Source organism: Canis lupus, chromosome 2 (assembly GCF_003254725.2).
Source record: "Canis lupus dingo isolate Sandy chromosome 2, ASM325472v2, whole genome shotgun sequence".
Classification (NCBI taxonomy): domain Eukaryota; kingdom Metazoa; phylum Chordata; class Mammalia; order Carnivora; family Canidae; genus Canis; species Canis lupus.
In genome coordinates this window covers 4,678,862-4,692,027 of record NC_064244.1, presented here as the reverse complement: position 1 = coordinate 4,692,027, position 13,166 = coordinate 4,678,862, and the positions used below count along the sequence as shown (strand labels likewise).

The 13,166-nt window shown below is 38.5% G+C and overlaps 1 protein-coding gene across 3 annotated transcripts in view; it reads right to left on the bottom strand.

Annotated features, from left to right (window-relative positions):
• Window positions 1-13,166, bottom strand: part of ODAD2 (outer dynein arm docking complex subunit 2) — a 349,216-nt gene that overhangs the window by 333,620 nt on the left and 2,430 nt on the right. The window contains exons 2-5 of one of the 3 annotated variants that reach the window (XM_049096769.1): window positions 11,810-11,928; window positions 11,679-11,709; window positions 11,066-11,125; window positions 6,806-6,933 (exon numbers count right to left, since the gene is read on the bottom strand). The gene's annotated coding sequence lies outside the window, so the exon portion shown is untranslated. The remainder of the gene's footprint in view (window positions 1-6,805; window positions 6,934-11,065; window positions 11,126-11,678; window positions 11,710-11,809; window positions 11,929-13,166) is intronic. The other 2 variants (XM_049096771.1, XM_049096774.1) reach the window with 2 other exon arrangements.

Genomic DNA, 13,166 nt, shown 5'->3' with positions numbered 1-13,166 from the left:
TGTTATACAGTGTCATGAAGCCACCAAATTTCTCCAATAATTTTTAAATTAAGGACATCGACCTTTTGCCAATAAACTGTTTCCAGAGAAAGCACAAACTAACGCTTTCTAGGATAAAAACTGATAGCCACTAAAAATAGAGATGAAAACAAAATAGACTATACAGGACAACTGGATTCCTACATGCACAAGAATGTAGATTCTTAGATCCCTATCTCACACCATACACAAAAAATTAGCTCAAATTTTAAATCAAGGGGTAAATCCTCATAACCTTGGGTTTGCAAAGAGATTCTTAGATATGCTACCAAGAGCATAAGCAGCACAAGATAAAATGGACACTGATCTTTATAGAAATTAGAACTTTTGTACAAAGGATACTATCAGACAAGTGAAATGATAGCCTACACAAGGGGAAAAAATATTTGCAAGGCGAAAATATGATAAGGGTTTAATATCTAAAATATATAAAAAATGCCAAACTCAACAACAAAAAGGCAATCAGATCGCCAAAGACTACCCGAAAACATGCTCAACATCATTAGTCATTAGGGAAATGCAAATCAAAACCACAATGAACTACCACTTCATGCCCACGAGAATGGCTATAATCAAAAATTACTCAGTGTAACAGGTAGTGATGAGGATATAGAGAAATTGGAACCCTCATATAATGCTGGTAGGAATGTAAAATGGTGCAGACTCCACGGAAAACACTTTGATGGTTCCTTCTCACAAGCCTAAACAGAATTACTATATAAGCAGGCATTTCAGCTGCTAAGTGTCTACCCAAAAGAACCGCAATCGGGACTCAAAACAGATAGTTGTACAGCAATGTCCATTGCAGCACCATTCACAATAGCCAAAAGGTGGACACATGCAAGTGTCCATCAACAGACAAATGGACAAACAACATGCAGTGTATACACATAGTGCAATGTTATTCAACCATGAAAGAGAAGGAGATTCTGATACATGCTACAACATGGACAAACCTTGAAAGCATTGCATGGAGTGGTATAGTTACAAAAGGGCAAGTACTGTATAGTTCCACTTATGTGAACTATGTAAAACAGTTAAAATATAGAGACAAAGCGTAGAATGGTGGTTGCCGGGAGCTGGGGGTGGGCAACAAGGGAAGGTAGCGCTTAACAGCCACAGAGTTTCTGTGTAGAGTGATGAGAAGGTTTTGGAAATAGAGAGTGGTGACGTTTGCACGACATTCTGAATATACCTAATGCCATTACATTGTACGTTAACATGGTAAAAATGGCAAACTTTATACATGTATCTTACCTTAAAGAAAAACTGAAAAATAAAAGCCAACTACATGTACATTATGAAACATTGTACTCCTTACAGCTAAAAGAGAAATCACACCACTGCCATTAAGATTATACAATGAGTCTCAAAATGAAAGACAAAAACTACATAATGAATGAAAATTATTGGCAGAATTCCTGTACGAGAGGACTGTTGCACATACAAAGTTCTGTACAATGCCATGAGACACAACATATTCAGCAACTTGTTTACATGGCATTTCTGTAAAGACTAAGATAATAATCACAATAAGATGATATATTAAACCTTTTTAAATGAAGTTTATTTTTATCTATTTTTAATTCTTTTTCCCTTATTTTTTGTATATTTGTTATTGGGGTTCGATTGGCCAACATATACTACAACACCCGATGCTCATCCCGTCAAGTGCCCCCCTCAGTGCCAGTCACCCTGTCACCCCAACCCCGGCCGACCTCCCCTTCCACCACCCCTTGTTCGTTTCCCAGAGTTAGGTGTCTCTTATGTGCTGTCACCCTCACTGATATTTCCCACTCATTTTCTTTCCTGTCCCCTTGAATCCCTTTCACTAGTTTTTATATTCCCCGAATGAATGAGACCATATGATGTTTGTCCCCCTCCGACTGACTTACTTCACTCAGAATAATATATTAAATCTAACAGACGACAGGGTAACAAATAGAGAATTTGCTTCTGTATCTCCCTCTAGATCTGGTCTAGTCTGATTCACCTGCTTCTTTTGTGTATAAATTTCTGTCACCAATTAACAGTATTTATTGAATACATACAGTACAGTACAGTCACTGCAGGAAAGTCTACTGCTATTACCCACTGTAATAAATAAAGCCATTCATTTGAAAAACTCAACAAAAGGAGAAATGACGGTTGGGCTTTTTGTAATAGCAAGAGCACGCAATGTAGCAGAGTCATTGGCTAACATGTAGTAAGTATGCTAGCAGATATTTACACCTTACAAGAAAACTATTAATAGAACAGAAGTGAAAGCCCACCTCTAAGAGCTACTGTGAGAAATGCCACTAAGTGATTTTCCTGTTTAAAAATGAAAAATCCAGGGCAGCCCGGGTGGCTCTGCAGTTTAGCGCCAGCTTTGGTCCAGGGCCTGATCCTGGGGACCGGGGATCGAGTCCGACATCTGGCTCCCTGCTTGGAGTCTGCTTCACCCTCTGCCTGTGTCTCTGCCTCTCTCTCGCTCTGTGTGTCTCTCATGAATAAATAAAATCTTAAAAATTAAATAAAAATTAAATAAAAATGAAAACCCATTATTACATGAAGACGACTTTTTGCTTCATTCATAAATACTTGAGGAGCAGTAACAAGGACAAGAACAAGTGTCCTGGTTTAATTTAAGAATGAAGCTCTATGTACTGATCTCCCCCCAACAAAAGTTGTATCCAAATGCCAAATCACACGCTGCTTTCTGTTCACACAGAACAGCTTGCGGTCAGCCACATACCTAATGAGCTTGATTTGCTATGGAAGAGAACTGTAAAAATAAAAACATGATCCATTCAAAACTCCAGAGTATACCTCATTTTGGAAGCCATTTGAAGAAAAAAGAGCAAGTTGAAGATGCTGATTTTCCATGATGAAATACACTCAATATCAAAAGGGAAAAATAATTCATGTTTTAAATGAAATATGAAAACAAAACATTTGTAGGACATTGGCAAGGCCAATAAAGTCCATTCTAGTTACTTCAAAGGGCTTCTGCAAGTGGCAATATTGCAGTGATATAGTCAAAACCTTTCTTCTTTCGAATCTACTGCTTTAAGAATGGAACTTCATGCTTTTGATGTTGGAAATAAAGGTTAACCAGGTTTCTTAAGATGAGCCTATGGTATAAACAATTTGAATGTTGGCCAAACATTTTTTTTCTTTTTTTTAATAAATTTATTTTTTATTGGTGCTCAATTTGCCACCATACAGAATAACACTCAGTGCTCATCCCATCAAGTAAGTGCCCCCCTCAGTGCCCGCCACCCAGTTACCCCCACCTGCCACCCACCTCCCCTTCAACTACCCCTAGTTCATTTCCCAGAGTTAGGAGTCTCTCATGGTCTGTCTCCCTTTCTGATATTTCCCACTCATTTTTTCTTTCCCCTTTAATCCCTTTCATTATTTTTTATATTCCCCAAATGAATGAGACCATAAAATGTTTGTCCTTCTCCGATGGACTTATTTCACGCAGCATAATACCCTCCAGGTCCATCCACGTCGAAACAAATGATGGGTATTGGTCATTTCTAATGGCTGAGTAATATTCCATTGTATACATAAACCACATCTTCTTTACCCATTCATCTTTCGATGGACATCGAGGCTCCTTCCACAGTTTAGCTATTGTGGACACCGCTGCTAGAAACATCGAGGTGCAAGTGTCCTGGCGTTTCATTGCATTTGTATCTTTGGGATAAATCCCTAGCAGTGCAATTGCTGGGTCCTAGGGCAGGTCTATTTTTAACTCTTTGAGGAACCTCCACACAGTTTTCCAGGGTGGCTGCACCATTGCACATTCCTACCAACAGTGCAAGAGGGTTCCCTTTCCTCCGCATCCTCTCCAACATTTGTGGTTTCCTGCCTTGTTAATCTTCCCCATTCTCACTGGTATGAGGTGGTATCTCATTGTGGTTTTGATTTGTATTTCTCTGATGGCCAGTGATGCGGAGCATTTTCTCATGTGCTTCTTGGCCATGTCTGTGTCTTCCTCTGTGAGATTTCCGTTCATGTCTTTTGCCCGTATCTTGATTGGATTGTTTGTTTCTTTGCTGTTGAGTTTAAGAAGTTCTTTACAGATCTTGGATACTAGGCCTTTAACTGAGATGTCATTTGCCAATATCTTCTCCCATTCTGTAGTTGTCTTTTAGTTTTGTTGACTGTATCTTTTGCTGTGCAAAAGCTTCTTACCTTGATGAAGTCCCCATAGTTCATTTTTGCTTTTGTTTCTCTTGCCTTCATGGATGTATCTTGCAAGAAGTTACTGTGGCCAAGTTCGAAATGGGAGTTGCCTATGTTTTCCTCTAGGATTTTGATGGATTCTTGTCTCACATTTAGATCTTTCATCATTTTATCTTTGTATATGGTGCAAGAGAGTGGTCTAGTTTCATTCTTCTGCATGTGGATGTCCAATTTTCCAGCACCATTTACTGAAGAGACTGTCTTTTTTCCAGTGGATAGTCTTTCCTCCTTTGTCAAATATTAGTTGACCATAAAGTTGAGGGTCCACTTCTGGATTCTCATTTCTGTTCCATTGATCTATGTGTCTGTTTTTGTGCCAGTACCACACTGTCTTGATGACCACGGCTTTGTAGTACAACCTGAAATCTGGCATTGTGATGCCCATGGCTATGGTTTTCTTTTTTAAGATTCCCCTGGCTATTCGGGGTTTTTTCAGATTCCACACAAATCTTATAATAATTTGTTCCAACTCTCTGAAGAAGTCCATGGCATTTTGATAGGGATTGTATTAAACGTGTAAATTGGGATCCCTGGGTGGCGCAGCGGTTTAGCACCTGCCTTTGGCCCAGGGCGTGATCCTGGAGACCCGGGATCGGGCTCCCGGTGCATGGAGCCTGCTTCTCCCTCTGCCTGTGTCTTTGCCTCTCTCTCTCTCTCTCTGTGACTATCATAAGTAAATAAAAATTAAAAAATAAATAAAAATAAACGTGTAAATTGCCTTGGGTGATCACTGACATTTTCACAATATTAATTCTTCCAATCCTTGAGCATGGAGTATTTTTCCATCACTTTGTGTCTTCCTCACTTTCTTTCAGAAGTGTTCTGTAGTTTTTAGGGTATACATCCTTTACCTATTTGGTTAGGTTTATTCCTAGGCATCTTATGCTTTTGGGTGCAATTGTAAAAGGGATTGACTCCGTAATTTCTCTTTCTTCAGTCTCATTGTTAGTGTACAGAAATGCCACTGAATTCTGGGCATTGATTTTGTATCCTGCCACACTTGGGCCGAACATTTTTAAAAGAAGTAAACAGAACTTATTTAAAAGAAAAAAAGTTATGTATGTATTGAAGTCTTTAAAAGAGCCAGAGGAAAAAAACATGCTTTGAAAGATTACTTCAAATCAGAGATCCTGACAGCTGACCTCTAACTAGAAATTTCAGGAATAATCATTTCATCATCTTTCACTATACTGAAATATAAATAGATATATGATAGATAGATAGATAGATAGATAGATAGATAGATAGATAGATACACAGATAGATAACAAGAGCCTACCTAGCATTCTTTGCTTACTAAAAATGCCATTCAAGAAGACGCAGGTGGCCTGGGTCGAGGTCCTGGGATCAAGTCCCTTGTTGGGCTCCCTGCTTGGAGCCTGCTTCTCCCTCTGCCTGTGTGTCTGCCTCTCTCACGACTAAATAAATAAAATCTAAAAAAAAAAAAAAAAGAACACAGGCAAACAGGGAGATCATTCAAGATAGTCACATAAAAACTTCTGAAATCCTTTCCCTCAACAGACACAATATATCTACAGCTACATATAAAACAATTATCTCTGAGCAGGACAGCTACTCCACAACGAAGAATTAAACAGACAGGGAGGAGAGACAGATGTAGTTGTATTTTTGCCGAAAACCTCACCTCCCCCCATGCAACGACCTATGGAGGAGGGGTTGCACAAATACAGAACCCCTCCCTGAGGGAGGGAATCTGTACTACACATCAGGCACCATGACCCATGGGAGATGCACCAGACAGACAGCCCCCAAAGCACCTGGCTTTGGAAACCAGTGGAGCTTCCGTCCAGCAGACTCCTAGGGCTGTACTGAGTGCAGGCTCTGCTTTTACAGGGCTCACAATCAGACTCATTTGCCTCAGGACCCAGTACAAAAGCACCAGTTTGAAAGGAGCCTAGACCAGATGTGAAGGGGTTCCATTTGCTAATCTTAAAGCATCTACCAGAAGGGCAAAAGCCCACTCAGATTCCCTCCAAAGACAAAAGATACCGGAGGGTGCCATATTTACGCTTTCTCTACCTTGCTACTGCCAATGCTGGCAGGAGCTATTTTTGCATTCCCATAACCTTCTAGTACCTCCTTCCCCCTCCATACTGCTGCCACGGCCCTGCCAGAAGCAGGAGGCCAGTGCCCTGACCTCTAGTTACACTCCCACTGCCAGAGGCCTCCAAGCCAGCAGGTACATGCAACCCACACAGGGGATGCCTACTGAATATGAGACTCTGGGGCCAGGGTGGATTGTGTTTGTGAGCCCCACAGGTCTAGAATAATTGGGGAAACAGTATGAGAGACAACCAAACACTGAAGCAAGGCTACTATAAACAAAAATGTTCACCCACACACAGCCACACCTTCAGGACTAGAAGAGATAGCTGTTTCACCTAACACAAAGACATACATACATACAAAGTCAGGCAACATGAGGAAACAGATAAACATGTTCCCAATGAAAGACCAGGATTAAACCCCAGAAAAACTCAACAAAGTGGGTATAGACCAAATGTACCTCAAAATGTAAGGCCACGTATGACCAGTGCACAGCTAGCATCATGCTCAACAGGGAAAAGCTTCCTGCTTAACATCAGGTACAAGGCGAGGATGCTAACACAGTATTGGAAGTCTTGGCCACAGCAGCTAGGAAGGAAAAAGAAAGAAATTGGAACCAAATTGTAAAGGAAGAAGTAAAACCATCACTATTTGTAGATGATACAATTTTATACACAGAAAACCCTAACAACTCTGTGGAAAAAAAAGACTGTTAGAACATTAGTTCTAACCTTATTTCTAAATAAATTCAGTAAAGTTGCAGGTACAAAACTGATATACACAATTCTGTCACACTTGTGTACACCAACAACAAACTATCAGGAAGAGAGATAAGAAAACAAATCCCATTTAAAATTGCATGAAAAAATACCCAAGAATAAATTTAACCAAGGAGGTGAATGATCTATACTCTGAAAACCATAGGACACTGAGGAGAGACAATGACACTAATAAGTGGAAAGATATTCCATGCTCATGAGGAATATTGCAAAAATGTCCATACTGACCAGAGCAATCTACAGAGTCAAGGCAATCTCTATTGAAATTCTAGTGGCATTTTTCACAGAAATACAACAATCGTAAGATTTGTATAGAACCACAAAAGATCCCAAGCAGCCAAAGCAAATCTTGAGAAAGGACAAGTCTGAGACATTACACTCCTTGAATTCAAGCTGTAGTATCTAACAACTAAAGTAATCAAAATGTATGGTATTGGCATAAAAACAGACACACAGATTCGTGGGACAGAAAAGAGAGCCCCGAAATAAACCCAGGCATATAAGGCCAATTACTTTACAAGAAAAGAGGCAAGAATATACAATGGAGAAAGACAATCTCTTCAATAAATGGTGCTGGGAAACCTAGACACCTACATATAAAAGACTGAAACTGGGCCATCATCTCACACCATACAAAGAAATTAACTCAAAATGGATTAAAGACTGGAATGAAAATCCTGAAATCATTAAACTCCTAGAAGAAAACATGGGTCGTAAGCTCTCTGACATCACTCTTGGAGATTTTTTTTTTCCTTTTTGGATCTTATGATTCCAAAGGCAGTGGCATCAAAAAACAAAAATAAATTAATGAGATAACATAAAACTAAAAAGCTTCTGCACAACAAAGGAAATCATCAACAACAAAAAAGGCAATCTACCGAATAGAAGGAAGAAGAACTGCCAATTCTATCCAATAAGGGGTTAACAGCCAAAATATATACAGAAATTCATATAGCTCAATATCAACAAGAAACAAACAATTCAATATTTAAAAATGGACAGAGGATCTGAATAGACGTTTTCCCAAAGATGACATACAGATCACCAACAGGCACACGGGAAGATGCTCAACATCACAAATCATCAGAGTAATGCAAATCAAAATCACAGTGAGATATCGCTTCACACCTCTGAGAAAGGCCAATATCAGAAAGACAAGAAAAAATAAGTACTGATGAGGCTGTGGGCAAAGGGGGACCCTAGTGCACCGTTGGTGAGGTTGTAAATTGGTGCGGCCACCACAGAAAATAATCTGGAGAACAGTCAAAAACTTAAAAATACAACTCCCACATGATCCTGCAATTCCACTTTTGGGTATTTATCTGAAGATTCAAAAGGATACATGTACCTCTATGTTCACTGCAGCATTATTTACAATAGCCAAGATATGGAAATAACCAAAGTGTCCTTCCTTTGAGGGATGAATGGGAAAAGATTTACACACACACACACACACACACACACACACGAATACTATTCAGCAAAAAAAAAAAAAAAAAGGAATACTATTCAGACATAAAATAAATTAGCCATTTGCAACTGGCATGAATCTGAAGGGTATTATGCTAAGTGAAAAAAGTCAGACAGAGAAAGACAGATATGGTATGATTTAACTTATACCTGAAACTAAACAACAAATAAAGTCAGAAATACAGAGAATACATGGGTGGTTGCCAAAAGGGAAGGGGGTGAGGCTGTGTGGGTAAAAACGGATAAAGGGGATCAAGAGTCCCATCATCCTCTTACAAAATGAATTTACGCACAGCATGGTGACTATAGTCAATAATAACATATTGCAAATTTGAAAGTTGTTTTCAGAAAATACGTCTGAAAAGTTCTTAGCACAAGAAAACAAATGGCGTGACTGTGCATGCAGAGAGATGTTAACTAGACTTACTATGGTGTTCATTGTGCGAGATATACAAATGCCAAATTTTATGTTGCACGCCTGAAACTAGTGTGTCATATATCGATTATAATTTAATAAAACGAAAAAAAAATGGAAGGAAATAAAAACATGTACTGATTCACTGAAAGACATAGTTTGATAGCCACAAACCCTCAATACAGGAGATTCTAGAGCTTTTTAACATTAAACAGGTGAAAAATCAGCCTGGATGACAAGGCTGAGCTGTAAGATTGGGACTAGAACAAACAAAATGGTGGTTATACTAAATGAATAATGACGTTGATGTAAAGCAAAATAAGGAGGTCTTCAAGGTTGTGAGGGGTTTTTGTTTTTCTGTTTGTTTTCTAGAGAGAATTAAAATACAGGACACAATAGCACTGAAGTTGGCAGGAAAGTATATGGGGCAAAAGTGCGCTAAGATTTCTGGATCTTTTCCAGATGACAATAGACAGATTAAGATAGGATTTTATAATAAAGGATTAATGTCATAATTTCTAAGGTAGCCACTCAAATAACAGAAAGAGAATGTTTTAACTTCTCAACTGTATGCAAGGAAAACCCTAACCAATCCAAAAGAAACAAAGAAAAATCAGGACAAGAAAACACAAAATACGTCAGATTTTAAATTATAAAGATCATACATCATAATGAACTGTAGTGAAGATATTCTAGCTGAAAGTAAAGACTTCTGACTTGTTACCTCAGAAAGCTCCAACTGTAATTCACAAAAGCTGTAATAAAGCAGGAATATGGAAGAGTTGACAATAAAAGGATAGGAAAAGATATCCTGCAAATGGCAACAAAAACGTATCTACTTTAAAATAAACTCTATTAAAAAGTATAAAGTGTAGTAATTCACCAGCAAAATAACAAATTTATATTTAATAACAAATTTAAATATATACAACAAAAAATGAACAGAGGGAGCCTGGGTGGCTCAGTCGGTTAAGCACCTGCCTTCAACTCCCGTCAAGATTCCAGGGTCCTGGAATCAAGGCCCACATCAGGGTCCTTGCTCCAGGGGGGAGCCTGCTTCTCCCTCTCTCTCTCTCTGCCTGTCACTCCTCCTGCTTCTTCAGTGTCCGATAAATAAATTAAATTTAAAAAAAAACACAAAAAAAACTGAACAGAACTGCAAGAAGAAAACCATGGTCATAATGGGAAACTTTTTTACCATACTTCTCTTGGTAACAGAGAATAAACGAACAAAAATCAGTGAAAACACAGAATATTTGAATAGGTTTACAAACTTGATCTACAGACATATACAAAAAACTATACTTAATGACTGCAGAATATACCTTCTTTTTAGACACAGACAGGATACATTACAGATATTGAATATGTAGCTGGCCATAAAGTGTAAACACATTTCAAAGGACTGAAATAATGCAAATTAGGTTTTCTGACCTCAAAGCAATTAAGGTAGAAATCAGGAACAAGATAAATTAAAAAAATCCTTATTTGTAAATTCAAGAAAAGTCTAAGTAAGCAACTACAAAATGATTCTAAGTTAAGAAAACCAGTACCTTGGGAGAAATGGCCTTAAATGCTAACGTTAGGAAAAGAAGAAGGTTGAAAATTTATGAACAAACGTTCATAACTAGAAAAAGAATTTTTTAAAAAAAGTCAATGAAATAAAAACTAATATACAATGAGGAAAATTAATAAGGCCAAAGGTTTATATCTAAAAAGACTAATGCCAAAACTCTGGCAATATTGAGGAAAGAGAAGAAAGGGCAGTAAGTACCAATATCAGGACCAAGAAGAAAAACAATTAGCATAGAAAGTGCACATGTGAAATATTATAAGCAACCTTTTCAGAAATTTGACAATGTAGTTGAAATGGACCAAATCTTAGAAAAATATGAATCATTAAAACTAATCAAGAAGAAATAGAAAGCCTAAACGTTCTTGTCATCTTTAAAATAGTTACCAATATCCTTATCAAAAAGAAAACATCCAGGCCCAAGGAACCCAACAAGTCAGTTCTGCTAAAGGACAAACGAACTTCAGTCTTTCATAAACTTACCCACAGAAGAGTAGAGACTTCCACCTCACAACATAAGGCTACCCAGGATATTGTGAAGATCTGATGAGAGAGATAAGAAAGCAAAATTATGGGCTGAAGTCTCATAAAAGGAGACATTAAAGTTCTAAATAAACTAGGAGTCAACTAACTCCAGCAGATTATATGTAAAGGAGAACAAATCATGAACAAATTAGGTTATCTCAAATAATAGTCCAATGATAGCCAGTTGAACAGTCAAAAATCAGTAAAAAAAAAAATGTCAAAAACCAATGAACTTTCCTATGTTGAGACTGACAGGAAACAAATCATATGATCATTACAATAAATAAATAAAAAGCACCTGACAAAGTCCAATGGCTAGTCATTTAAAAAGTCATTTTACAAAGAATAAACGGAAACTTCTTAAATTGAGTAAACGGCAAATATGAAAAAAAATAATCTAGAGCAAATATGACAAAGAAGAAATGTTGAGAGAATTTCTTTTGAGATCCAGATTCACACATAATAAACAAAAATCTAGAGTAGCGAAATCAAAGTGAAAATGAAAAAGGGAATAGCTTTTTGGTCACACATTAAGGAAATGTTTCATGAATACAATTCAGAAATCACTAACCTAAAGGAAAATGGTGCTCGACGAGTAACTTCTGCATAGAGAATAGGGGAGGACAGAACAAAGCATGAGATGACAAAATATTTTTCCATATGTTTTCCCACCAAGAGAATCTGACATCAGCATGGTTTTACCTTTACCGGTGAATGCAGGCTTTTCTCACCAAACATATCCCAGAGGAAGGTCAGGTCTTCCTGGCTGTCCACACGTGGCCCCAGCCGGCCTGGCACAACAGCCAACAGCTCATACAGACCTAGAAAGTGAAAATAAAACACAAAGCGTAACCATAGAGTGATCTCATTAATTTCACTTAAGGTGTGTGTGAAGGATGGCTGGAACATGTCGTTTTTACTGGATCAGTAATCTGGGCCATCAAGCAGAATGCTTCTCCGCGGAAGCCAGGGAACCTTTTTGATTTTTAAAGCCCAAATATGTAGCATCAACAGGCTAGCCTAACCTTTCCTTTGTCAACATTCTCCAGGCATCCAAGCGGACACCACCCGAGGCAGAAAACGTGTACAAGCTATCAGAGGAAGAAGAAAACTAAATCGTCACTACATTTGCCTCAGTGTTAGCCAAAGATCAAAAGGAGTCATGAATAGGAAAAACTCCTTAGAAGAGCAGAAAATTGATAGAGTGGCCCATTAAAAAGGTTTTGTGGTTTCCAAAGAGTTCCTAATGATATATAGCTTCAAAACCATTTGCGTTATCTACATCCAAATTCAAGTTCCAAAAAGCTAAGGCCTATTAAGCCATACGTGGTGTTGCTTTCTTGTAGCTGCTCATTTTTCAAAAAGCAACAACCACAAGCTACACAGAACTGAGTTTACCTTTAACTCCAATCTGGGCGTATGCCGTACCCTCTGAAAGAGTTAAGGAAAAGGATGCAGGTTCCTCGGGGCCCTCCTCACTAGAAGCTTCCTGGGGCTAGACAGTAGCACCCTGTTCCACCAGTAGCCTGTTGCAGAAACCCTCCCACCTCCTTTGGGGTCCATCAGACTCCTGTCCAAGAACTGTTACGACAGTGCCTGCCCGGGGCCTCTTCAGGGAGGTGACCTAGAAGAAGTCAGTATCAACTCTCAGCACACGTTTCACTTTCCAGTGGGATTATACGAGGTAAAAAGGAGAAACTTCCTTTTATTTCTGTCTGCTGTCTACAAGAGCACCGAAACCTCCTGGGATCTACGACACAGGAGCGTGCTGTTATTCCTGCTCTGAAGTGCTGCTGTTCATCACAGGGACAGCTTTACAAGATATGTAACTAGCAAAGAATCATAAATTATGGCCTGCTGATTAGTCTATCTATTATCTTCCTAAAGTATTATCATATTCTGATAATCAGTGATCATTCACCAAATGTATTCGCTTTGCCTTGGAAAGCTGGATCTGTAACATGAGACGTTAAACTCAAACATTCCTGGGACTGCATGTGGCCAAAAAGATCTATTCTACTTTAGGGGGAAGAAAATGTCTCCCTATTACATTCTTAAG